The sequence below is a fragment of the Mandrillus leucophaeus genome, unplaced genomic scaffold, assembly GCF_000951045.1.
Source record: "Mandrillus leucophaeus isolate KB7577 unplaced genomic scaffold, Mleu.le_1.0 Scaffold275, whole genome shotgun sequence".
Lineage (NCBI taxonomy): Eukaryota > Metazoa > Chordata > Mammalia > Primates > Cercopithecidae > Mandrillus > Mandrillus leucophaeus.
In genome coordinates, this window is record NW_012102865.1 from 1,500,518 (window position 1) to 1,526,751 (window position 26,234).

General features: G+C 35.1%; 1 long non-coding RNA gene across 1 annotated transcript in view; it reads left to right on the forward strand.

The window, feature by feature from the left end:
* LOC105543109 overlaps nucleotides 1-26,234 on the forward strand; it is a 426,929-nt gene that overhangs the window by 349,111 nt on the left and 51,584 nt on the right. Inside the window, exon 5 of the long non-coding RNA XR_001006578.1 lies at nucleotides 6,944-7,004. This is a non-coding gene — a long non-coding RNA (uncharacterized LOC105543109). The remainder of the gene's footprint in view (nucleotides 1-6,943; nucleotides 7,005-26,234) is intronic.

Genomic DNA, 26,234 nt, shown 5'->3' on the forward strand with positions numbered 1-26,234 from the left:
GCATTTAGAAATATAACAGTGTTCTATTTCTGTTTCCACAATCAAATATAATTTGGAAAACTCCAGAAAAGGAAAGTCTATTCTATTTATCCATATTTGTATGTACTAAATTCTTTCTTTCTTTCTAAACTTCCAAGATTCCCTCTTCTGTCTTTTCCATTCTGTTTAGACAACTTCCTTAACCGTTCTGTCACGTTAGGCCTGCTAGTTGAAAATTATTCTAGTTTTCTTTATCTAACAGTGTTTTCCTTTCCCCTTCATTTCTAAAGGATATTTTCTATGGATATCAAACTCTAGGTTGATAGTTCTTTTCTTTCAGCTAGTGAAACGGTCATGTCCTTTCCTTTTGGTCTTTATGGTTTCTGATGGGAAACACACTGTCTGAATCATTTTTCCTCTATAGATTAGACTGTGGTTTTTTTCCTGCTCTTTTCAAGATTTTTTTCTTTAAGTGTTTGTAAGTTTGACCATGATATGCTTTGGTATAAATTTCTTTGTTTTTTTTTTTCTGTTTGTGGTTTGTTCAGCTTCTTGAATCTGTGTCCTTTTTGCTATATTTTGGAAGTTTCCAGCCACTACAGCCACTATTTCTTTGAGGATATTTTAAGCATTGCCCTTTATCTCCTCTCTTTCTGGGATTCTAGTGACACAGATACAAATGTTTTATTTTTTGTTGTAGTTTCACAGTTGCGTAAGCCTCTGCTTTTAAGTATAGTTTATTTCTGTTGTTCAGATTAAGTTATTTCTATTATTCTTCCTTCCAGTTCACTGATTCTTTCTTCTGCCTTCTCCACTCCGCTGTCAAGTACATCCTTTTAGTTTTTGATAATTTCAGTTGTTTTATTTTTCAGTTCTAAAATTTTTATCTGATTATTCTTTGTATCTTCTGTTTCTTTGTCAAAACTCTTACCTTTTGTATTTGTTTCAACCATGTTTATAATTGCCCCTTGGAGCATTTTCATGACAGCTGCTTTAAAATCTTTGTCAGATAATTCTAACATCTCTGTCATCTCAATATTCACGTGTAGGAATAGCCTTGTAAAAATTCAGTTTGAGATCTTCTTTTTGCTTTGTGTGACAAATGATTTTCAGTTGAAACCTGGACATCTTAGGTATTATGTATGAGGCTCTGGTTCTTATTTAAACCTTGTGTTTTATCTGGCTTCTTCTTACACCACTCCAGCCGGGAAAAGAGGGTGTGCTCCCTTGTTACTGCCAGATATGGATAGAAGTAGCTCCTGCTCTTCAATGAACCTCCATTGGTTTCTGCTACCAAACTGACCTCCACTGATAGCTTCCTGGCTAGGAAAAATGGAAAAATGGAAAAATGGAGCGGTTTATTGCTGCTCTTATTGTGGTCTTCACCAGTGCTTTAGAAGTTGAGGGATAGCAGGGTAGCCTTGTTACAGCTGGACAGTTTTGAATGTTCTCAATCTCCACCAAACCTTCTCTCATACAACCTCAGTGGAGAGGGAGATGGATACCTCATTATTGCTGGGTTTGGGGTGGAAGTCTAGACTGTCCATTTAGTCAACATAGACACTGCATGTAGGATAAGAGAGGAATCTTGCTAACCCCCGACAGGGATGAAACTTCTAGATTCCTGCTCAGACTTGTTTTACACTGCTCTGGGGGCTGGAAGGAGAGGGTGTTGGAATATCCTGGCAAGGATCAGCGTCTGGGCTTGCCACTTTGCCTTTGCGGGTGTACATGGGGATGGGACCATAATTATTTTTGTGGTATTCAACTAGAGCAAAATGGTATTGCTTTCTGTCTTTCTAGGCTGCCCCTTTCTTGTTCCTTTGACTAGAGAGAACAGCCTTTTGTTGGAACTTTGTTTTTTTGTCTGAACCAGTTGGCATTTCTGGGTTGCAGGCTTCTTCAGCTCCGAAGTTTTGATGTATAAGGTAAAAATTAAAAATCCATGTCATTCCTTGAGTCCTTCAGTCTCTAGCTAGTTTTTCATCTTCTCTCAGCTTTTCAGAGTCTCCTTCAATTTGTTTGATATGTAATGAGGAAGGATTTTAATTGTACCTAGCAGGGGGGTTAGAAAAAACTATGTCTACTCCATCTTTCTAGAAGTGAAAGTCTCCCATTACTTTGTTTCTTTTTAAAAATTGTTTTTAACTGGGAAGGCAGCATACAATTTTCACATCAGATTCTTTCAGAAAGTTCAGCAGAATTATACAAAACTAATCATGAATTTAGTGTTAAAAAGGAAACCTTCAGACAGAGAAAATATCTCTATCTGTAATTTATTTTTTAATATCCATTTTACTTCCACTTTCCAATTTCCATCGGTTTGTTTCTTGACAAGTTTGTCTCCTTTAGGACCTGCAACATCTCTGTTTAGTAGTGAGCTTTTCTCACTTAAAAGTACTTACCGAATGACTACCACCTGGGAACATGTCAATTTCCTTCACTGATGCTCCCCTATGCCTGTCAGAAGGCCTGGCACATACTAGGACTTAATAAATAATCTGCTGAATAAGTGAATGAGAACTGGAAATTTAAATTTTTATGTAAATGAGTGCATCATCTACTTTCTTGTTTTGCTGAAGCATGGGACTTAAGTTCCAACCAAGCACTCTTTAAACATGTGCCTAGGACACTAGCAGATTTCTCCAGAATTTTGCAATCTAAAAAAAAGGCAATTTTAATTTCAGGCCCATGTGTAAATTTTTAGTTTATGGTTTAGAATTGCATTATTTTGAATTACAAATGGGAAGAACAACATGATGGTTCTCACATGTGTGTACGGGTACGTGCACATTCACTCCTATCGTTACTAAAGTAAGTCACCTGAACGACATGGCGCAAAAACAACCGCAAACCATTTTTAGTTATGTTTCCTAGATGCCTGAATCCTTTTTCAGTTTCTTTTCTATTAGACAAGTCACAGTTTGATTATCTTTGAAAGTCATTGTTATGTATTGTGTGGCGTATGTGTTTATACATGGAAAAGGGGCAACATTAATCCATCATTTTGGGAAGGCACTGAATATAATGTTAAGTTTTTTGCAAACGTAATCATACTTTAGATATTCTCCAATTATTGCAACGTTTTTAAAAAACAAGGTTAAAGGACATGGTTCTTTTTAGTGCCACTCAGTATGCTGTTTCAGTACTAATAATGCTTGCTTTCCTGCTTGGCTTTAAATTCTGCTTAAGGAAATTGTGAAAAATTGAATTCACTCTACTTTGGTTAGAAAGTGTAGAAATGTTCGTACATGGGAACTTTCACTGCCTGCTAGAATGGAAATTCATTGGGGAGGGGGTACCATGTCGTTTTACTACCTAAGAGCTGTTGACACAGTCCCTGCATCTTTCAAAGGCATCTTTCATGCCACACGGGCAAACTGTAGCCAGCGAAGAAACAGAAAGAGCCCTTCTCACATATGTCAATCTCAAAAAACTTGCACAGCAGCTGTGCTAGGTACTGATGAGGATTACTACAGACCCAGTTGCAGGGTTTTATGTGGCTAAAGAGACAACTGGCTTTCTCAGGGGAACACTTTGTTGGAGATTGCAGCTTAGTGCATCCCCACTGTTGCTGGAAGACGTTGTGACCATGTAGTACAAAATCACTGCCAGATAAAATCAGAAAGTAGCAAAAAGCAAGAAGAAAAACTCAGAGTTTTTTTAAATCTTAAAGTGAGAGACGAAAACAAATGTTCTGGGCTTGTTTCATTCACTTGTAAGGAAAAGGAGACAGATGAAGGGATGCCTTTAACTCAGAAAACTTGAAGGGCTTTCAGTCTTTTCATTTGAGAACCATTTGGGTGTGTTGAGAAAAAAAGTTGCAGAGTAGGCATGTTCAGACCTTTATTTGCTACATTTGGTAGGAAAGATTTTTTTTTCCCCCTCTTAACTACAAGAAGCCAGAGTTTTCTGTGCAAACGAAACAGGCGTTGCAAGAATCAGATTCACTTTGGACGACTCTTCACATTCCAAGTCATCATTGCGTTAGGCAGCACAATTCCATCTCTGGTTGATGGGCAGAAAAAGTGGGCAGCTTGCCAGGTAGACGTTTCCATGACTCCCAGCCCCCAAAGGTGATGTGTTTTTCAGCTAATTCAATGAAGAGTGGGCTGAACTTTGGGTCTAAACGAGACAATAGCTGCCTTCGCAGTATCAGCAGAATGGTTGATGGGAATGCACTCTACATTTGGCAGAGAATCATGTGACCTTACGACTGAGATTTTGTGATGGTGCCAACGGAGACTTGGAAAGCAGCAACCGTCCTGACTTTTTTCTTCTTTTCTAACATGGCTCAGAAAATGGTGGATCTTAATACTTGACTTTAGCCAGACTCAGCAAGCGACTGAGCTTTGAAGCACAACTTCGCCTTTATTCTGGGTTTTTGGCAGGCCACCAGGAGGCTGTCCCGTTCACGCCTGATAAATTCTGCTGCTTATCTCTAAATAGAAAAAAAAGAAAAGAAAATAATAATAGAATATTGAGGCATAACAAGTGAATTCCAAAATTGTATGTGCTTTTTTTTTTTTTTGCCTTTTCTGACTGCTGATTTTTATTTTATATTTTTTATTTATTTATTATTATTATTATTATTATTTTAGGTTACTACCGTTTCTGCTTGTAGAAGAATACAAGTAGTTGGGTCTTTTTTGGTTTTTTTGTTTTTTTTTTTTTTGGTTTAAAATGAACAGGCATTTGAACTGGGCAAGCAGAACGACAGCACCAGTGAGCATGAGATCATTGCATTGCAGCAGTGTAGCAAGCTGGCACCCTGCCTTTGCACCCCTTTGGTTCAGGAGACAAACGTGTGCAATCCTCATTTCTAAAGTCAGCACAGCCTGGAAGGATTCCTGGTCTCTCCCACCTTCTACCATTCTGCTGCCAGTGACGGCAAGGATTGGTGTAGCTTCTGCGCAGTGCTTTGTGCCTGGAATACCGAGAAGGAAGAAAAAGAAGACAAGCACCCTGGTCCTTTTCTAAGAAATTACAGGCGCCCTTGAAGAAAAAATCTGAGTGTGTCCTACTACATGCAAGAGTGCTGAAAAAAAAAAAAAAAAAAATGAGACGTTCCTGCTCAAAAACAAAAACAAAAGCAAACAAACAAAAATCCAAACCAAAACAAACCAAAAAAAAGCAAACATTGGCTGTATAACTACAGAGACATCGGGCTTTGTAAAGCAGCTTTTTAAGGCAACATAGCCAAATGAGCCTTCTTTATTTTTATTATTTCAAACAATATGGCATAATTAGCAATATATTGCACTTGGTGAAATCGCACCTTTCATATCAGGTATAACTTTTTTTGTTGTTTTTTCTTTTAAAGGCTACTGTTATATAAAAGGGGATCCTTGAACTTTCAGTTTACTCTGATGTAACTCATAGCCCACTTTACTCTTATTAACTTTTTCCTTTTCCTCTCTTGCTCTAATTTTGATTAGAATAGAAACTTAAGTAAAGATGGAAAAATCTCTATGAAAAAGACAATACATGTTTTTATGTGCGGTATACACAGAAGTTTTGGAAAGGCATTAATATATCTGTGCTTTTTGTGTCCAGTATTAGTTTTTGCTATCTAAGAAAAGTGAATGTTTAGATCTAGTGGGTAAAAAAAGTAAATCTTTAATGTGACTTATAATTTGAAATGTGAAAGAAGAAACTTTTTAAACTAGTAGAAAAGGGTTATATTAGAATATGCATTAAATTACTGATAAATCAGATTACTTTTGGGGAAGTTATATTCAAATTATTTACAGAGATTTCAGTAGAACAAATATAGGAATGAAAAGAGCATGTTCTCATTTGCTAGGTAGAAAACAAGCTTCTTTCATAATAATAAGCTCTTTTAAAATACATTTTAAAAGAAGTACTTGTCCTAGAGCGGTTGCAAAACGCATTGGAAATATCAAGTATATGAGTAGAAAAAGTACATACAAACTTGTTTTAAGTTCAGAGCAATGTATTGGCTCAGCAGATAACTGCATTGCATTGTAATTATTTTGTCTGTTTCTAGAAGTAAATTGCTAAGCAATTTAAGCATTTTATTAAAAAAACAGTTTTGCCTGGTTCAGTGTGAAAGGATTAGCAGATGCCTTCCAGCTATTTTAGTTTTGATAAAAAATGTTTCTAAACAAGTGTAAAAATAATTTTTAAAAGAGAATGCTTTTGAAAAATTTAGCATATACCAATGAAAACTATAATTTGCATACTAATAATTGATGTTATAATATTTGATAAAAATATGCTTTGATAATCTGTTATGCTTTTAAAATCATATTTTATTATATTAAAAATATGTAGGGCAAACAATGAGAAATCTAGAACTGATTAATTCTGCCTTTGTGTTTGCTATTCTATGAACAATTACAGGAAATTGCACAATCCCTATATACTGATAACATTCAAATAAAACATTTTGTTGATTATTGTTCACTAATTATTTACAAAATAGCTCTCGTTCCTCCATGCTGTCTCAGCTAATGGTACACCAACTTTCACAGGCTTAATTAATATTGATAAACCTGTTTCCATGTTTCAAGATCCTTTAGTTTAAAAACATTATTTTAAATGTTATTTTTAGCAGCCATTAATCTCTACACTCTTAATTATCTTATTAAGCTCCATGCCAAATCCAAATCTCTTTTCAGCTTTCACTTCATTGTGCAAAACCTAGTCGCTTCTTTAACAACCATCGTCCTTTCACTTTCAAAACTGTTACTGTGAAAACAACACCAACCAAAACGAACGCATAAATGCAAACTATGAAACCACTTTATATGTCATATGAGTAGCCGGGGTGGGGCCTTATGAGTCTTCTAAGCCTTTAAAAAAAAAAATACTTTAAAAGGTTTTGCCCATTTTGATATCGAGTTTTCTTCTCGATCGTCTACCCTCATTCCCACTATCCACTCAGATGCTCCTCCTAGACAGCAGTTGTCTGATATTTCTCCTTTTGTGGTTGTTTTAGGGAAAAACTTAAAATGGATATGAAAAGTGAAGAAAGTGATCATAGGAGAAAACCATTTCAGGTAAAAATAAAAAACAAAGAGCAATTAATATTTAATATTTTTAAAGAAAAACAACATTATTTGACTGTGTTTTGTTATAAGAATTCATTTCATATTCTTTATGAGTCTAGCTGTTGAAATTTTATTGATGGTTTTCATTTGAAAATGTGTGCTATGACCTGCCTTTGTGAAAAATTTCTTGTGGTCAATTGGACAGTTTGTGTCCCATTGAATATATGTCTGTGTATCCATACGCTTAAGATAGGTGCAATACGGTTTACTAGAAAGCTATTTAGGAAAAGAAAAAATTATGTTTTCTTATTTGTTGTACCATATAAAAGGAAGTGAAATCAGGAGGAGGGGAATAAGGTCATGTTTTTTCATCTTTTTTACATGACCTAATAAGACAATGAAACCAAAACATGCTTTCTTATAGTTATGGTAAAACTAAACCCAATGCTACCTCTTATTTCACATTTGCATTTATAAATATATGTTGAAATATTTTTACTACAACTGAATGTATGATTGTTGATTATTTACTGTAGTTTTTAATAATTATGAGGACAATTTAAGAATAAATAATGGTTAAAAATTATGTAGAACACATTATCTATATAAAGGCTATAAAACATTTATTTCAAAATATGCAAAATCACGAAGCAATTAGTATGTAGTATTATTTTACACAATAAAGATATAATTAGGAAATGCTAAATGATTATAGATGTGAAATGATTAATGATTGTACAACTTATCATTTTGTTGCAGTTCAGTTTAGAATCTTAAAAAATAGTGTATGTGGCTGGTTTTATGTTTACTCGTTTGTGTGTTTGCTTGTTGTCTAGTGGTTTAAAACATGTTTTAGTAATATTTTATTTTTGCCCAACCTGTTGACCAGATGAGAGTTATATGTAGCCATGTATTTTAAGTGTATCTTTTTTGAACAGTAAGTTTAAATATATTTTATTTAGGAAAGAAGATAGCCTATGTCATGTAATACATCTGGAGTGTTAGTGTGGAGTATTAGTAATCATGCCATTATCGTGCCATTTAGTCTAGTTTTATATTAACTCACTCAAATATTGTAAATTTTAGCACCATTCCAACTATAGACACAGATGTATATATTTAAGGCTGATAATAACTTCCTGTATTCTCTACCTAGTGAACAAGATCTTACTTGTTTTATGAGAAAGTTATAATGTTACCAATTCCTTGAAACCACTAACTAGACTAGTTGTATAAAAATTAAAATAAGCACAGTCTAACTCATACACAATTAACTTAATCGTTAATTTGGTTTTAATTATAGGCTCATAATACTACATTCATGCCTCACAATTACATAATTCATACATGCATGTATAGATTCCTTTTTCTTTTAAAACTCATCATCAATTAAAAGAGTTTAATTCCAAAATATTTACTCTTGAAACAAAAGCAGTTCATGAAAAATGTTTCAATAAACTACTTTTTAAATTCTCATGCATATAAATTTTTATCTAGTTTTGAATATTTATGAAGGCCTTTAATGAAGAATATGCATCCTTAGAATTCAGCATTTAAAACATTTACACTAAAGGATCAATATTATTTTTGTCTCTTGATTGCATCAGATATTTACAACAAATTTTATATTAATAGGGAGCCCATGCAAGATGTTGCCCATTGGCATAAACCCGTAGATCCGATCTTGTGGTGAAGTGGACCGCACAAGCTCGCTTCTATGGGTCTGTGTCAGTGTGGTAATCTGACAAAATGCTATACACAGTGCCGTTCAATAATAGTTCAGTAAAATCCTGTTAAACTCCAGTTGATTATATACTTTTGAAGTAATTATATTTTCCTTTGTTTTTCATGTTTATTTTAATCGTTGTCTGTCTTACAAGGCAGGCTTCAATTCTCAACAACTTGGAAGTGTTTATAGAACACCCATTCAAGTTCGATTCTATGTACAGTAAATTGCATAAGAAAGTTGAACCTTTATAGCAGGGTTTGGACCAGGATCTGAATAGATTCTGTTCAGAAACTTGAGTGCATACAGTAGTGTTTAGTGTAACTCTTCAACTTCAGTAAGAAAATTAAAGACTACCATTGGATTTCTATTATTTTATTGAGCCTATTTCTCCTGAAAAAATGAGGCTGAATGCAATTGACTTTTACTATTAATTGCTAGTAGAACTATGGCAGACGAAATGGTCAGAAGACATTTTACGTGACCTACGCTGGAAACCCAAGTGTTTAGGTTAGTCCTATGAGAAAGAGTTAAAGTTTACTGGTAAAATGTTAGAATATTATATCTATATCCTTGCCAAGCCCTTAGGTGTATGGCTGCCATATTTGGAGGAGCTGACTGAAGATATGATAAGGAGTTTGAAGCAACTTTGGAAGCTGTGTGCATCCGGGTTGAGGTAGTAGGTTGTATGGTTTAGAGTTACACCCTGGGAGTTAACTGTACAACCTTCTAGCTTTCCTTGGAGCACACTTGAGCCATCGAGGAATTCTTCATCACTTTAACCTGATCGAGCCACTTCCTGTGCAAGAAGGTAATGTGTCATGAGTATCTTGGATCATTGATTTGAGCCTTTATTACATTAAAATCATCATTTCAGCCCTATTAGATTATTCCATTTGCATCTGCTTATGAACAGTGTCAAAACGGTATTTCTAATGGGTTGTCACTCCATGTTCAAACATTTTAAGAAAATTGTGGGTAGTGACTTAAATTGCATTAATATTAAAGCTTTTAATCATCTATAGATTGACAAAATTCAGACCTTAATTTTCAAATTGATCATTGGTCTATTTATGTTGGCTGCTTAGACATTATAATAAAAAATATCTGCTAGAGTTAATAGCTCCCATGGCACATTATTTGAGTTTTCCTTATGACACATCACTTTCTACCTTATGTTATGGCTATTTATGTGCTTGCTTATTTTTTCCACACTAGACTGTAAGCCCCTTGAGGGCAAAGTCCATGTTTTATTTTTCGTTGTATCGCCTGCAATGCCTTACTCATAATAAGCACTAAATATTTATTGGATAAGTGAATGGAGTATAAGACCTCACTCTGTGATGAGTTTCTATGACTATTTGAATGAATTATGGCACTGGTCAAACCTCTTGAGTTTTATTTATTGCTCCCAAAATTGTTTAAATTTAATTCCCGGACTGCTCCACATCAGTAATATATGTGACAATTTTTGACTGTGTTGAATGTGTTCATTCATCCTAAACAGATAATTTAAAATTTAGAAGTACTTTTTATCTAGAATAAAAATATCGAGCAAATTCATTTTTACTAATTAGTTCATGACAGTTTATAATCCTATATTTAGATAATTTATATTTCTGTTGAATTTAAATACCTTTGTTTCCAGATGAATTGTTTTTCTTTTGGCATGAATTTCAACTAAATATTCTATTTTGTCTCATTTAACAATATGATTTTTAAAAATTAGATTTGTGTCTTTTGTGTATTTCCCTCGTCTCCTGCCCTTTGTTTTTGTACAGCTATCTCTGTTGAATAAACCAGAAATAACTAAACCAGAAACATGTCAATAAATTAATAATAAATATGCATATAAAGTATAATTTGAGAATATGAACACATTTTTGTTTAAAGGAAAGGCACTTTATAATATTTTTTATGTTACAAAGCAAATGGGATTCTGTGGAATCTTAGTTTGCTGTCAACTTTAGCAGCAGTTAGTGGTATAATTTGTGTAGTGATGCTATCTCACATAGATCATCTTTCAGACACAGGATTAAGTAGTTGTTGATGTTAGAACTTTAATTTAAGACTCCAAATATGAAACATGGAATACATTAAAAAGATGTTTAGATGCAAATATATATTAAGAACCTTAAGACACTGGCTATGTGGTGCTGACCTTTCTAGAATGCTCAGGCATCCAAAATATCTTAATACCTAGAACTTGCTAACAATGTAGTGAAGAAGGAATGTCTACCCCTGACATGTAGAACGTGTGAGCCTTAGAAAGTGAATACCAATGACTTCAAGCAAAATAATTTGACTGGCCTACAGTAGTAAAGACTGTTTCTCTTTGTGAAAGAAAAATATTTGCAAGGACTAATCAAGAAGCAATGAATAAGAGACGGTAGACATAAATCTAAAACAAACTAACAAAAAGACATGAAGAGATGAAAAGGAAAGTGACTTATAGCAAAGAGGAACACCATTGTGTCTAATGATGGCAGTTCAGCCCACAGGTGAAAGAAAGGGACAACTAAATGGGTAAACAATTACATCTTTATAAATAGCTTTTCCCTTAAGAACCTAGGATCCCTTTCCTGTGTGTTTCCATGTATGTATCTCCCCATACTAGGTGTATTTATTTAGAAGTCAAATCTATTGATGGGCCAAATAGAATACAATTGCCAATAAATGTCTGTTTCCTTACAGTGTAATGGAGTTAAGTGTCTCACAGAGGTCAAGTAAGATGTGCAGTTTAAGGATAATCTTACCAAAGCACTATAATGAATTGTTGGAATTATGGCCTCTTTTATATACTATCATCTAAAGTGAATGAGTATAATAGAAGAATAATTGAAGGATGGTGAAGATGTCTCTATGATTTATTATGTTAGTCATGTAGAAATCATAAGAAAAAATCTGGCCAGGCGTGGTGGCTCATGCCTGCAATCTCAGCACTTTGGGAGTCTGAGGCAGGTGGATCACCTGAGGTCAGGAGTTCGAGACTAGCCTGACCAAAATGGTGAAACCCTGTCCCTACTAAAAATACAAAATTAACTGGGCATGGTGGCGCATGCCTGTAATCACAGCTACTTGGGAGACTGGGACAGGAGAATCATTTGAACTTGGGAGACAGAGGTTGCAGTGAGCCAAGATCATGCCATTGCACTCCAGCCTGGGCAAGAGATTGAGACTCCGTTCTCAAAAACACAAAACAAAACAAAACAATAAAACAGAAAAAAATCTGCAAGGGGGAGGATATAGTTAGTACCAATGAAGAACATTTTTAAAACTTCTCTGTAGGATGAGAACACTATATGGAAGAATTACATGTTTGCCTTTGATTCATAATAAATTTTGCTACTCCGGGTATGAGGGCTATGTAACTTGCTACATGTTTATAAATAAACGGCAAATGTCAGATATACAAATTGATAGGATTTTTTAAGAGACCAAGATATAGGACCACTGCTGATGTCAGTAATTAAAAATAGTTAAATTATGTCTAAGAAATCAAAAGGAAAGATTGTTCATATAGAGGGCTTACGTTCAGTTATGGGGAAACAACTACCCAGACTGAATAATTTCCTTAAGAATTTTAAGTGGTCAAGTTTAACTGTAGACTGGGGTTTTCACATCTGGTAACAGAGTATGACAATTCAGGAAATTATTAAATATCAGTGAATTATGCTTCGTTTAACTAATATTTCTTTTGATATTTTGGGGCACAAAGTTGGATACATCTTTATGTTCATACTGGTTGATTTACCTCAAATGCTTTGTGGGATGAGGCAGGAAGGAGTTTTAGAGTGGGAAGGGAGGGAGGGAGAGAAGAAGGGAAGGAGGGAAGAAAAGTAAAATCAAGTGCAAAGCAATCAATTGAACCTCACCAGACAAGTCCAATATTAGTTTAAAAGAACTAATGAGAGTAAGTAACTATGAGAGAATCAGATAAATTACTTGGCAATTGGACTGTCTTTTTGAAAACAATCCAACAGTCCATGAACTATGTTATTAGAATAAATGAATGATTTCTGTAAATAGTAATTTAGATTATCTTATTCCCTATTATCAAACGCTGACTAATGAGCACAGGTGATTCCTCAAGATTACCCAAATGATCTGATACAGGATTCTGTCTTCCTGCACATTAGTTCACACCCATGGTTAGTTTCTCTGCAACAGGATAGAGGAAGAACTCCTGAGGTAACTGACCTTAACTCTACCTATACTTGACCTCGAAAACCCTTCGGGGCTGCTTGTGAAAGATATACCAGAATACTTTACTCTTACTTTAATTCCTACTGCCCAAGCAAAACTAGTACCTGTTATTATTATGTCATTTAACATGATAGTATCATGTTCATCTACAAATCCTTTACTGATTCTCTAAGATAGAATTTCTCAGTTTTGAATCCTCAAGGCTCTTGCCACTTTCATTCCCACAGAGATTTCTCTGACTTCTATTGGTAGTATTTACAGGTGTCCAAAGGGACTGTGACTTGCCTTTGTACCTCTTGTAATGTACATGCTTTACTTTTTTAACTATAGATATATTGAATCAATGCCTGTCGTCTTGAGTTGAACTTTAGATCACTCATGGGCAATGATGAGAACCACTACACACCTTACAATACACTTTGTTTCAGCAGTAAAGTCATGGGTTACCCAAGACATCTCCAGACTCTCCAGAATATATTGTCATGGTATTAGGAATAGTCTAACGGTGCCTAGGTCTGCAGCCCACTCTTGATTAAGCATGTGATATACCATTTGAAATGATTTAGGAAACCAGCCAATCACTATAATTTGTAATAAATCTAAGCCCCCTTATGTAAGAAATCCATGTCTGTTTCAAACTCATAGCTCCTACCTTAATGTTTAGCTTATAGGATCCATTCAAGAACTTTTTGGTGAATGAGCAAAAATTTTTTAAGTAAAATTAAAAAGTGTGATATAATGGAGCAATTCTATATTTAAGTAGACTTCTTCAGACTTTTAAAGTTTAGAATTTAAAAGAAATTAGAAATACCACATTTTGGGGGAATTCCTTTTGATGATAATTCTTGATCTTTTAAAATTGGCATTGTCTTGTGTGTCCCTTAATTTTTAACCTTATTCTGTGCTATGTGAAGGTGTGAATTAAATCATATTTCTCTCCTACATCCAATATCTCTTAAATCTCGATTTTGTTTCTCTTCATCTGAACTCTTACTTATTTGACTCCAATCATAGTCAGCCTGTGTTTCTAGTTACTTTTTATATGTTTATGTAGTACATAAGAAGGTTAGACCATAAGCTATATAATTTGTGGAAATTTTTACACAATAGTCACTTAATGAATTGTGCTTTATTGAAATTAAAAATAAAATTGAGACTTATTAATGATAAGAACCTTAGAGATCAAATGGCCCATTTTCCAGATGACCGAACAGAGGCCCAGTCTCTTTAATGATTCTGCCAAGGTCAATCTACCAGTTATGGACATAACTCAGATTTCAAACCATTTCAGTGACCTATCCAAGAAGAAATATTTTAGAATTTCTGTCATTAGATTTTTAGTTAGTACTCCATTTTAATGTCATTAAACTAATAAACAAGTTGATTGAAATTAGAGAATAGACTTGTTTCCAAAAGGCTACAGATCACATAGTAATTTAGCTTCAAGCTCAACTATGATAGACATATAATTAAAATGATTTAAAATAAATTCATGCCTTCAATTATTTCTTTCCGAGTACCATTGCACTCTCCTTCTTCTAGGCAAAGAGAGGCAGTTATCAACCCCAGTCACATTCTGATATTTCTCCTCCTTCTAGAGCACTTATCCAAGAGAGGAGAGTATGGCCTAGCAGTTGGTGGTATATCTTAAGCAAAAAGAAAAAAAAAAAAAAACAAAAAAAAAACTATATATTGTTCAATCTGTTAGCACCGTGTTGCTCAGAAAAATGAAAGTTAATATTAAATGGTAACTGTAACTAAACCCAACTTCAAGTTTCAATTGTTCATGCCCTCCATGAGATAGGCAAGATACTATGTAAAGTGCTTTCACAGGGATCATAAACTTACATAACCTCTGGGTCCAGGTAGTATAAGCAGACTTTAAGACAAGGGGAAGTAATGGGGACTGTGGTAGACCAAAGAAGGCCTATTTACCTTTAAGGTATTTCAAAATAGGCCGACACCATGGCTCACGCTTATAATCCCAGCACTTTGGGAGGCCGAGGCGGGCAGATCACCTGAGGTCAGGAGTTCAAGATCAGCCTGGCCAAAATGGTGAAACACCGTCTCTACTGAAAACACAAAAATTAAACGGGCGTGGTGGTGGGCACCCGTAATCCCAACTACTCAGAAGGCTGAGGCAGGAGAGTCACTTGAACTGGGAGGCAGAGGTTGCAGTGAGTTGAGATCATGGTACTGCACTCTAGCCTGGGTCACACAGTGAGATCTTGTCACAAAAAAAAAAAAAAAAAAAAAAAAAAAAAAAGGATATTTTAAAATAACTCTTGCTAGTCCATATGAATTGGATCCCAAGGGCAGCCAGTTTTCCATTTCTGATATGAAGGTATCAAGATAGTAAAGCAAAATTTCAAAAAACTTCTTATTTTGATGAAGCTAACAGCATCTTTTCATCAAGTTGAACTAGATAATTTGGGATATCTTTACTACTCTCAAGGCATTATAAAGTTCATAAAAAAGACAACTTCTATGCTGACATTGTTATTTTAAATAGCAATGACAGTCTACATGGTTTCTTGAAATTAATGAAAAATATTCATTTGTCAAGCAATAATTAGCAACTGCAATATTATTTTGATGTCATTTAAATAAAAGAAGAGTAGTAGTAGTAATTGTAATATTCTTAGTAGGATTATGTAATTGTAGGTTTGTATTTGCATGTAAACCTCAATGTACAAAAAATGAAATTCTTACCATTCTTATGCTCAGGTAATTAATGCTATAGATGGATAAATATATAGCATTTTCAAGTCAGAAAAAAACAAAATGTTAAATCAAATGAACACTAAGTTCAAGCAGTCTCATCTCCATATAAATTCAGGCAACTGAGTAGAATTCAAAAGTAAAGAAACATTGGTATTGTTAATTATATTTTATTGTGTTCTAATTAAAAGACCAATTATACATAAATCTGGAATTAGATCAGGTTCCTGTCCATGAATTTTCAATACAATTTAATCCAGTGAATCTAAATGTGTAAAAGAGAAATGACAAAATCGCTTATGAAAAAACACAAAGTTTCCAGTAGTAAAAAACATGTGTTGTCAATATTGTTGTCTGTTGTAGAAGCTCTCTTATTTGATATATATAATTGGGATCAATAGTCAATCAGTTAATACACTCAGATTTTAAAATAAATTGATCTTAAAAACAAATACATACACACCACCTACATTTTATTTAAATTTTAAACACTTGATTATATATTTATTTGCCAATAATTTTATGTAAACCAAGAACATTTTTATTTTTTGGTTTAGCTTGTTGGTTACAGATTATAGTCATCCTTCCTTTCAATAAATCCTATAATGCATCATATATGATTTCTAATTTTTGGTTGTGTTATGAACACCTTTAAGTTCAAATCCAATACGAAGAAATTTAAGAGCAGAATTCTACTTTCTCCTGTTTTTTTTTCTAAGCTTCTGAAATTGTCTTTCCCTCATGTTATTTTATAGTATGATGAGTTTTTTTTAAGTGACTAAATTTTATTAAATCTTCCCTAAATATTCAACTTAGAGGTAGAACATTTCTCAATTTTTTCACAATTCTCTTTCAATTTATGTGATATTTAATTAAATTATGTAATTCAATATATGCAAAACTGACATAAACTGGTTTGGGAATAAACTTAATGGACTCCAGGGAGGCATATAAACCACTTGGTGGGAGCAGACATATTCAACTGGGCGTTCCAGAAATCTTGATGGTGATGGAACGGTTCTCTCTGCACTGTCCAGAACAATAGTCACTGGCCACGTGAAGCTATTGAGCACTTAAAGTATGTCTAGTGTGACAAAAAATGAATTTTAAATTTTAGTTAATTTTAGTTGACTCAAATTTAAATAGCTACATGTGGTTTGTAGCTAAAGTAGCAGGCTGTGCAGTTCTAGAGAGTAACTCACTTGCATTTAGCATTTAGCAGCTGGGATATCTGTTAAGAACATCAGATAACCTGCAAAGTGGCTAATGGTTAGGAAAACTACTGTAGTTGAATTAAGATGCACTTAGGAAATGCAGATTGATTTGGAATGCATTTGTTTTGCTTTTTTGGTTTTACGTTATCTTTTACGTTTGTCTGTTGTTTTTTTTTTCAACTGAGTCTAAATTTAGTTTTGAGGAATTTTTAAAACTTTGTTCAAAATAAAGAAGCCAATGAGTAAAAGAGCAAACACTACAGAGATTTACAGCTCTTTATGTAGCATTCAATTCAACCGAAAACTAATCAGAAAGTAATGACATTCCTTCTCATATTGGCAAAAAAAGTTCTTAATTCAGGATAGTAGGTCCATAGGAGCCATAGGATGAATTTGTTGAGTCTTTAGAACCTTTGAAATATTTATATTAATGGTTTAATGGTTTAAATGTATGTGAATGTGCTTTTTTTTTTTTTTTTTTTTTTGAGATGGAATGTTGCTCTATTGCCCAGGCTGGAGTGCAATGGTGCAATTTCGGCTCACTGCAACCTCCACCTCCCGGGTTCAAGCGATTCTCCTGCCTCAGCCTTCTGAGTAGCTGGAATTACAGGTGTGTGCCACCACGCCCAGCTCATTTTTGTATTTTTAGTAGAGAAGGGGTTTCACCATGTTGGTTAGGCTTGTCTTGAACTCCTGACCTTGTGATCCACCCACCTCAGCGTCCCAAAGTGCTGGGATTACAGGCGTGAGCCACCGCGCCCTGCCCAAGGTGCTCATATTTCTAAGAAAAACCCAGGCTCTGTCAGATTTTTCAAGGGAGTGCATAATTTCCTCAAAAAGTTAATAATAACTGGATGAGGTTACTGTTTAATACTTTTTGAGGTGCCTGAATTTAATTCAGTGTAAACTGTGATAGAATCGAAAGTCTTCATTTACAGATATTTTAAATCTATCAATCCACATATATTTTAAATTATAAAATTTTTACATGTTATTATATATGTAAAAATTTTATGTATTGCACAATATATGATTTATATGTAATTAATAATACATTTATAATTTAATTACTTAGATAAACCTGTGGAACAATGTTGACAAAGAAAAAAAGTAGCTTAATTCTTTGGAAGGACTAAATTAAATTGGGTAGGTAAAATCACTGCGATTTTAAGTTTGAACATTTAACTCTAAATTACTGGATATATCATAAAAATGTAGACTGAAGCCAGGCATGGGGCATGAGCCTGTAGTCTCAGCTACTCAGGAGACGGAGGCAACAGGATTGTTTGTGTCCAAGAATTTGAGGGTGTTGTGAGCTGTCATCTCCAACCTGGGTGATGGAGGGAGATCCCATCTCTAAAAAAAATAAAATAAAACAGGTTGAGTCATCTCTCAGTTTTACAATATAAGTACATTGACTTTTTATTAATGAATACCTGGGCTTATTAAAGTGATGCCTTATGAGTGTGGTTTATGAAACATAAAAAGATAGTCATCACTTTCGTGCTAAGTGAGAGAACTTGCCTCACGTGAAAACGTTGGGAAAATTAGAAAATGGTACTTTTATGTGTTTTTAAAATAACATTTTTGTTTTAATGTATCTTTATGTTTCCCTTTTTAATTACAGTTGATCCGTGAACATTACAGGGGTTAGGGATCCTCACACCCCGATGTAGTTGAAAATTTGGGTATAACTTTTGACTCCTCAAAAGCTTAAGTACTGATAGCGTACTGTTAACCAGAAGTCTTACTGATAACATAAACAGTTAATTAACATATATTTTGTATATTCGTCATATACTATTTTCTTACTATAAAGTATACTGGAGGCTAGGTGCGGTGGCTCATGCCTGTAATCTCGGCAGTTTGGGAGGCCGAGGCGGGCAGATCTCCTGAGGTTGGGAATTCAAGACCAGCCTGACCAACATGGAGATACCCTGTCTCTACTAAAAATACAAAATTAACTGGGTGTGGTGGCACATGCCTGTAATCCCAACTACTTGGGAGGCTGAAGCAGGAGTATTGCCTGAACCCGGGAGGTGGAGGTTGCAGTGAGCCGAGATTGCGCCACTGCACTCCAGCCTGGGCAACAAGAGCTAAACTCTGTCTCAAAATAAATAAATAAATAAATAAATAAATAAATAAATACGAAAGTTTACTTGAGAAGAGAAAATGTTATTAAGAAAATTGTATGAGAAAATATTCCACTGCTGATTCAGTAAAAGTGGATAATCATAAAAGCCTTTATCTTAATTGCCTTCAAGCTGAGTGAGCCAAAGAGGAGGAGGAAGAGGAGGAATTGGTCTTGTCGCCTCAGGGGTGGGAGAGGTGAAAGCAGAGGCATGAGGGGCAGGCACACTCGGTGTAAGTTTTACTGAATAAAATTCACATGGAAGTGAACCTGTACAACTCCAATCTGTGTTGTTCAAGAGTCAACTGTAACGTTTTTAATCTATCAACTACCAATTCCAAAGACATCAAGTAGGATGGCTTCTACTGCAATAGTATTAGTCTTCTTATAAAAGTGAGAAAACCATGGTCAGGGAGGTATACATATAAATTCCTTACAGCCACATAAAAGGTAAATCTCAGGACTGAAGCAGCTGTATCTTACTCCAAAGGATTTGATTTTAACTATTTTGTTATAATGTCTCCTGTGATGGAGAATTAGAAACTTGAAAGCAGTAAGTATCCACAGTAAAAATTTGTAAGTAAGATTTTTCTTTGTTTTATTGAAAATGAATGTGCAGCTTCCCTAGTCCAACTGGCCAGCCCTTCTTGTGCTTTCAGAGACCCTTTCTAGACCAGTGTTACAATTTGGAGATCCACACAATAATAGTTCAAGGACCTGTTTTCTGTTTCTGAGTTTTTAAAATATAGAACAGCATATGGTTACCAAACCTAACCTATCTAAAACAGCAAATGTATTTGCTTCTAACTGGGGATCTAGTTACCACTAACTGGGTTAGTGTGGTAATATGTTTATTTGAGGATTAAAAAAAAGTTGTACAATATCACTCAGTCTTTTAACTTCAGATTATTTCAGTTTAAAAATTCTAAGTATTTCAAAACATGGGAGAACAATAAACTGTAGGTCACAGACTACTTGAGATTAACTGACTAATATTTGGGAAGCATCTAAATAACACAGTTTCTTACATAATATAGGGGCCCAGAGAAGACTCTGTTTTTCCTTCCCCCACTTCTGATGATTAAAAATCACTTGACCCTCACTTACTATTTTCCTCCCTGCTCTGGGTTTTAAGACCTTTTAGAACAGTGACCCTCAACTGGGCATGAGTGGGAGGGGAATGTGAGGCGGGAGGTGGGTGTGGTTGAAAAAGTCTTCACTACTATTCAGATTTTACCTCTGCGTGGGCACCCATTTCAGTAAGAATCCATTCTGTGATATTATTTCAGAGGTGAAGGAAAAGCTACCCTTCCTTCAAAATAGCTTGGTCTTACACTGCACATTTAACTGAGAGCACAATGACTGACTATCCCTTGTTCTCCAGTAATATAGTGATCAAACTCCACCCTGGAGTCAGGATCCCCGAGTTTATAGCGAGTCTGAGTCAACACCAACGATAAAAGCTGACCTTTTCGTCAGTGCTTTGTGATCTTTATCTGTAATGTGAAAATTATAACACCAATGTTGCAAGATTTTTGAGAGAATTAAAAGATTATATGCACATGACGTCTAGCAACCATGATGCCTAGTAGGTAATAGGAGTTGAATAAAAGGTAATTATTATCATTAGGCATATTAACCGATGCAGTGTATTGTTTGCTTTATTAAAGATTCCGCATACTCAGTGCTACAGAATTTATAAAGGCAGAGCCAGTCACAAGAAATGTTGGGAGGTGTTTTGTTTTGTTTTGTTTTGTTTTGTTTCTGACTGTCCTCTTATCTTCAAAACATCATGGCACTGCTGCCTGGATTTGCTGGTTTGAATAGGCCACATTTCAGCGATTCTTTCCATTGTCAGGTCATGGCAAATAATAAGTCTCACCTTTTCCTTCTGAAAGTACAGTCCCTCTTCATTCATCTGAAGTTAATTCTTTTCTTTTTTGTATCATGCTTATTTTGCCAACATGAACAATCTTGTCACTACTGTGTATATGCAAATAAAGTGAAATGATAAATTGCTTAAGTGTCTCCGTTTTTCTATCTGTAGAATAGGGGTCGTAATCCCTTCCTGTTGTACTTTTCCAGACAGTTGAGAAAATAAAAACATGTGATGTAGAAAAAAGCGCATCAGTATTCTCGTAAATAGAAAATTAAGCCATTTAGACTATCTGCAGGAAGTTTTATAAGTAGACTTCCAGAGAAGAAGTGGCAAAGAATTCTTTAATTGTTCATTCCCTAAGAAAAAGCTATCTCTCTCAATCTTTTAATACCTCCCTTTGTCTTTCTTTCCCTCACTGTCTATCCGCCTCTGTTCTGTGTGCCTAGATCCTGTTTATATTTTCTCTCCTCAACTCTTTACATAATGACTATTTTCATGTCTGCATGTAAATTTTTTTTCATATCTAGCCAAGCGCCAAAATAACATTATGTTTGATATAGAAATTAATGTTTTAATTAAATCAATTAATGAGAACAGCTAGAGAAATGTAGATTTTAGTTCACATGAAACTGGAGGGTACTGGCTACACTGTAATTAATATACTAATAGTTTGTCAGGCTCGGTCATCGTCTTGGTCAGGGGATCACTCCTGTAATTTCTTCCTAATTTTTTTTAAAATAAAGCCAATTATTTCCATATGAGCTAGGTATGCACTTCCATACCTGTTTGATAAGATTGATCACATTAAACATTTCTCACAGGAAAATGGGTCTATGTTTTATGTTTGATTTTAACTTTCACTTTGTAGAAACTAAGTTCAGTGTGCCATGCTGGTCCAGTGAAAGCATATGCAGTAATTTCATTGTAACCAATTTTCACTTTAGATAGTGACCAGGAGATGTTCGAACTGAGTTATGAGTTTGAGAGGTTTTGAGCGTGGTTCCTTCTTTCCCTAGGCTGGATAGAGTACTATGGCAGGGTGTTGGATGGTTTTCTAAAGCAGGATAACTTCCAGGAAGGAAGCAACACACATGTCTGAAGTTCAGTGGTATAATGCACTTTTATTACTCCTCTGTTCCTGGCCTACAAATCTGCAGAAAGGACATATGAGGGCCTCAATACTCTCCAGGAAATAGCATCTTTTTTTTCTTTTTTCTTTCTTTTTTTTTTTTTTTTTTTGTGAGATGGAGTCTCACTCACTCTGTCGCCCAGGCTGGAGTGCAGTGGTATGATCTCGGCTCCCTGCAACCTCCATCTCCCAGGTTCAAGTGATTCTCCTGCCTCGGCCACCTGTGTAGCTGGGATTACAGGTGTATACCACCACACCCAGTTACTTTGTTATTTTTAGGAGAGATGGGGTTTCGCCATGTTGGCCAGGCTTGTCTCAAACTCCTGACCTCAGGTGGTCTGCCTGCCTCGGCCTTCCAAAGTGCTGGGATTACAGGCGTGAGTCAACGTGCCTGGCTGAAAATAGCATCTTCATCCACTTTGATCTAAGCTTGACATCTATTCTGTTTATGGTGTTGTCAGAGATTTGTGGAACTGGGATCATGAGTTCGTCCATTTCAACCGTTGATTATTTTACTAATGGCTATGAAAGTGCTATGACGTTCAGAGCATAACGTTTGATGGATAATTTCAGGAGCAGGGAAGATAGACCTCATTTCCTTGCTTAGAGTTTCATTTCCAAACATGGGCTTTAGATACAGGACTGCCAGTTTTAGCAAAATAAAAATATGGGACATGCAGCTAAGTCTGAATTTTAGCTAGACAATAAATACTTTTAAAATATTAGTATGTCCAATATGTCTTGTTGTTTTTACTGCTTATCTGAAATTCAATTTTGACTATACATCTTCTATTTTTTTTTTGGCAACTTTATTTAGATAGCATTTTCCGTAATGAAGTGTCTTACGCCTATTTCTCCATATATTTCCACTCACATTAAGTAAAGGAATAGAAACTAACTAGAATAAAATTTACGTATGAAATATCACGGGAAAAAATACAAAATTAATATAATAATTTATATTAAATTAATAGAAAATCAAATAAAGCCCTTTTTCTAAATGCCAGAATCATATAAAATTTGTATTAGGCTATGTTTACTTTATATGATTAAACAAAATGGTTTAGCAAATGACATTTCATAAACAAAAGCCAGTTTATAACATTAGCATAAACTTTAGAGGATTAAAAATTTGTTACAGTGTCTAAGCTGTATTTCTGATTGGTTTCTGTGATATTCTAAGTGGTTTTTGCATTAGTTACTACAGAGTATTTTTTGGTGCAAGTTCTGGAGGGAAAGTTTGCTAAGAAATGAACATTCTGATTAAAGGAATTTCAGTCTTCAATTCATAGAAACCATCATTTGTTTTTCACGTGATCTGTTGCTATCAGTTCCTTTCAAATCTTTGTTAGCTTTTTAAACATCTGTTGCTATAAGAAGACAAATCTTATACACATTACTTGTGCTGTGTGTTTGCCCCAGAGTCAAGTGAATGTTTTATATGGCGCCTAGAGATCTGTCATAACAGCTCCCTGGCTGTGTTCCTGCACATCACCATCTAACCCTTTCCCCTATCCTGATGTCTTCCTTCCTGACCATCCTAACCATCCTTAGCTCAGTGGCTCTCCGCATTTCCTGTTTTGCTCAGACCCTCACTGGTGCCCAGCTCTCCAGCCAGGTCTTCTTCCTACGTTCATCAACCACCGCCCCCCATCCGCCCCACTGCACCAATTCCTTCCTAGTTTTGCAGCCTGAGCCCTGAGCAGAGAGTAACAAACCTGGAAACTTTCATAGTGTCACCCAAAGTCACACCGCACACACGTGTGCTTGGCCACGTATTCACACATAATGAATTTTTTTTTGAATTTAATGAGGGAATTGTTATGTAAATTTGGCACCATTTCTTTTGTTTTATATGGAGGGACATTAGCACTTAAATATTAAGAGGTTATTTTTGGCCGGGTGCGGTGGCTCACACCTATAATCCCAGCACTTTTGGAGGCCAAGGCAGGCAGATCACCTGAGGTCAGGAGCTGGAGAACAGCGTGGCCAACATGGTGAAACCTCACCTCTACTAAAAAAAACAAAAATTAGCCAAGCTTAGTGGCACGCACCTATAATCCCAGCTACTCAGGAGGCTGAGACAGGAGAATCACTTGAACCCTGGAGATGGGGGTTGCAGTGAGCCGAGTTCGCACCATTGCACTCCAGACTGGGCAACAAGAGAGAAACTCTGTCTCAAAAAAAAAACAAAAACAAAACAAAAAACAAAGAGGTTATTTTCAAAGTTGCATAGTCACAAGTCAAGGCAGGAACCCAAGTCCTGCCATCAAATCAAAGTTTTGAGACTTAAGTTCCTCCTCTGTGTTATAGGATCATATGGTCCCAGAATTAAACTAGAACTTAAAATACCTAGCTGAAGTGCTTATAGTTATCAGAAAATGTTTGTTTCTTCCCTGCAATTTTCACTAAAGTGAAGAAGACATGTGAGAGACAGTTTGTGAGACCTAATTCTGGTTGAGGCTAAGAATTCCATTCGTTTTCCAGTCACTGACAAATTGATTTAACTCTTTTGCTCTTGGACATGATTCTTTGTCACACAAGAATGTTCTGTGATTATATGATTCTATAATCTTTTCAGTTTAAAATTTGACTTAATTATTAGCATATAGCAAGTCAAGAATTTTCTGTTGTTTTTTTTTTTTTGCAAGTCAAGAATTTTCAAATGAATAAATGCATGAGTAAATGGTGGTATCCGTGCTTTATTATAAATAATACAAAATATGTTATTTTGCAGTTGTTTAATGACACATTTGAGAGTGACATAGGTGTTTTCTTGTTTCTGTGGATATTTTAAGTAATTGGATTTTTAAAAATTGTCCCACATACTAAGTTACATTTTTTACAGAGTTGCAGCACAATACTTCCCTTTGACCCTCATTTGAGCCTCTGGCTTTCTTCAGCCTTCTTAAGCTCTTTCCTCTCTCTCTTTATTCCTCTATTCAAAGCGTAGTATGTATTTTGTAAAGATTTTGTAGTCTTGCCTACTAATAAAGTTTAAATTCCCCTGCAGGGGAGTTAAGGAACTTTATAAGCTGCTTCCAGTACGCCAACATAAACTCCTATCAGGCTATCCCTTCATCTCCTGAGTCCACCATTTCCCGGTCCCTACATGTACACCACTACTCTATATTTCACTCACGGTGGGGCTCCATGCACCAGCGTAGCAGGTGAGCAGTGGTGTGTAGTGGAAGGCAGGAGTCCGTAAGCGCAGGCTTTGGAATGAGACAATCAGAGCTCAGATGTAGCTGTGTCATTTTGTAGCTACACGGCTATCTCTGTCTGTATAAACCTCACTTGTTTTACCTATAACTAAGATAACAATAACACAGCATAGAGCTCCTAAAGGATTAAATGATATAACATAATTTAAATTATGTTATGAAGTGTTTGGTACAGGGAAGGCAGTAAGTGTAAGCTATTGTGATACAATAAAGATGGACATGAAAGTTTTTGCTTATTTTGGTTCTTCTGTCAAAAAAGTTTTGAATTACTTTTATTTCTGGCAAAATTGCATAATATTCTTTAAGATCTGCTAACCTTTATATTCACATTAAAATGTAATTAATAATGATTGTTGCATGTCACTCTCTTATTTCTTAACTGACATTGTATCTTTTCCTATTCCGACTTTTCTCTAGATTTACACTTTAAAAAGGTCATATGCAATCGAAGTGAAGGGAATTTGTCAGTCATTTACTCCAATATCCTCATCTAATAATTAACAAAACTGAAGTTCAAACTCATTGATAACTAACATAGTTTTGTGAAATTGTTTGTATAATGTCTGCCTTTGTAGTAGTCTGTGAATTTCCAAAAAGTAGAAAACTATGTCTGTCTGATTGGCTTAGTATCAACAATGATTGATATAGGGTGAACTCTCAGTGATGAATACTTCTGGAATAAGAGAATGTTGTGGAACTACTTCTGGCCAGACTTCTTAATTGTAGGCTGGTGCTTTTTGTGTTATACTACGTTTCTTTTCACTCAAACCTCATCTTGTTTTGCAGATTCACTTATTAAAAATCTTTCTTGAAAGTGTTTGTACATCCTGGAGTGGCCCACATAAAACTGATGTTTATAAGATCCAGGAACTCTCCTGGTTGTATAATGTGATTACCTGTTTTTGGAGTTCTAATGATGCATACCCCTAGAGACAGACCCAGGAAAAAGTAAAGCTGAAGCAATAACTTATTTATGTATTTATTTACTTACTTTTTCCTGACTAAGACG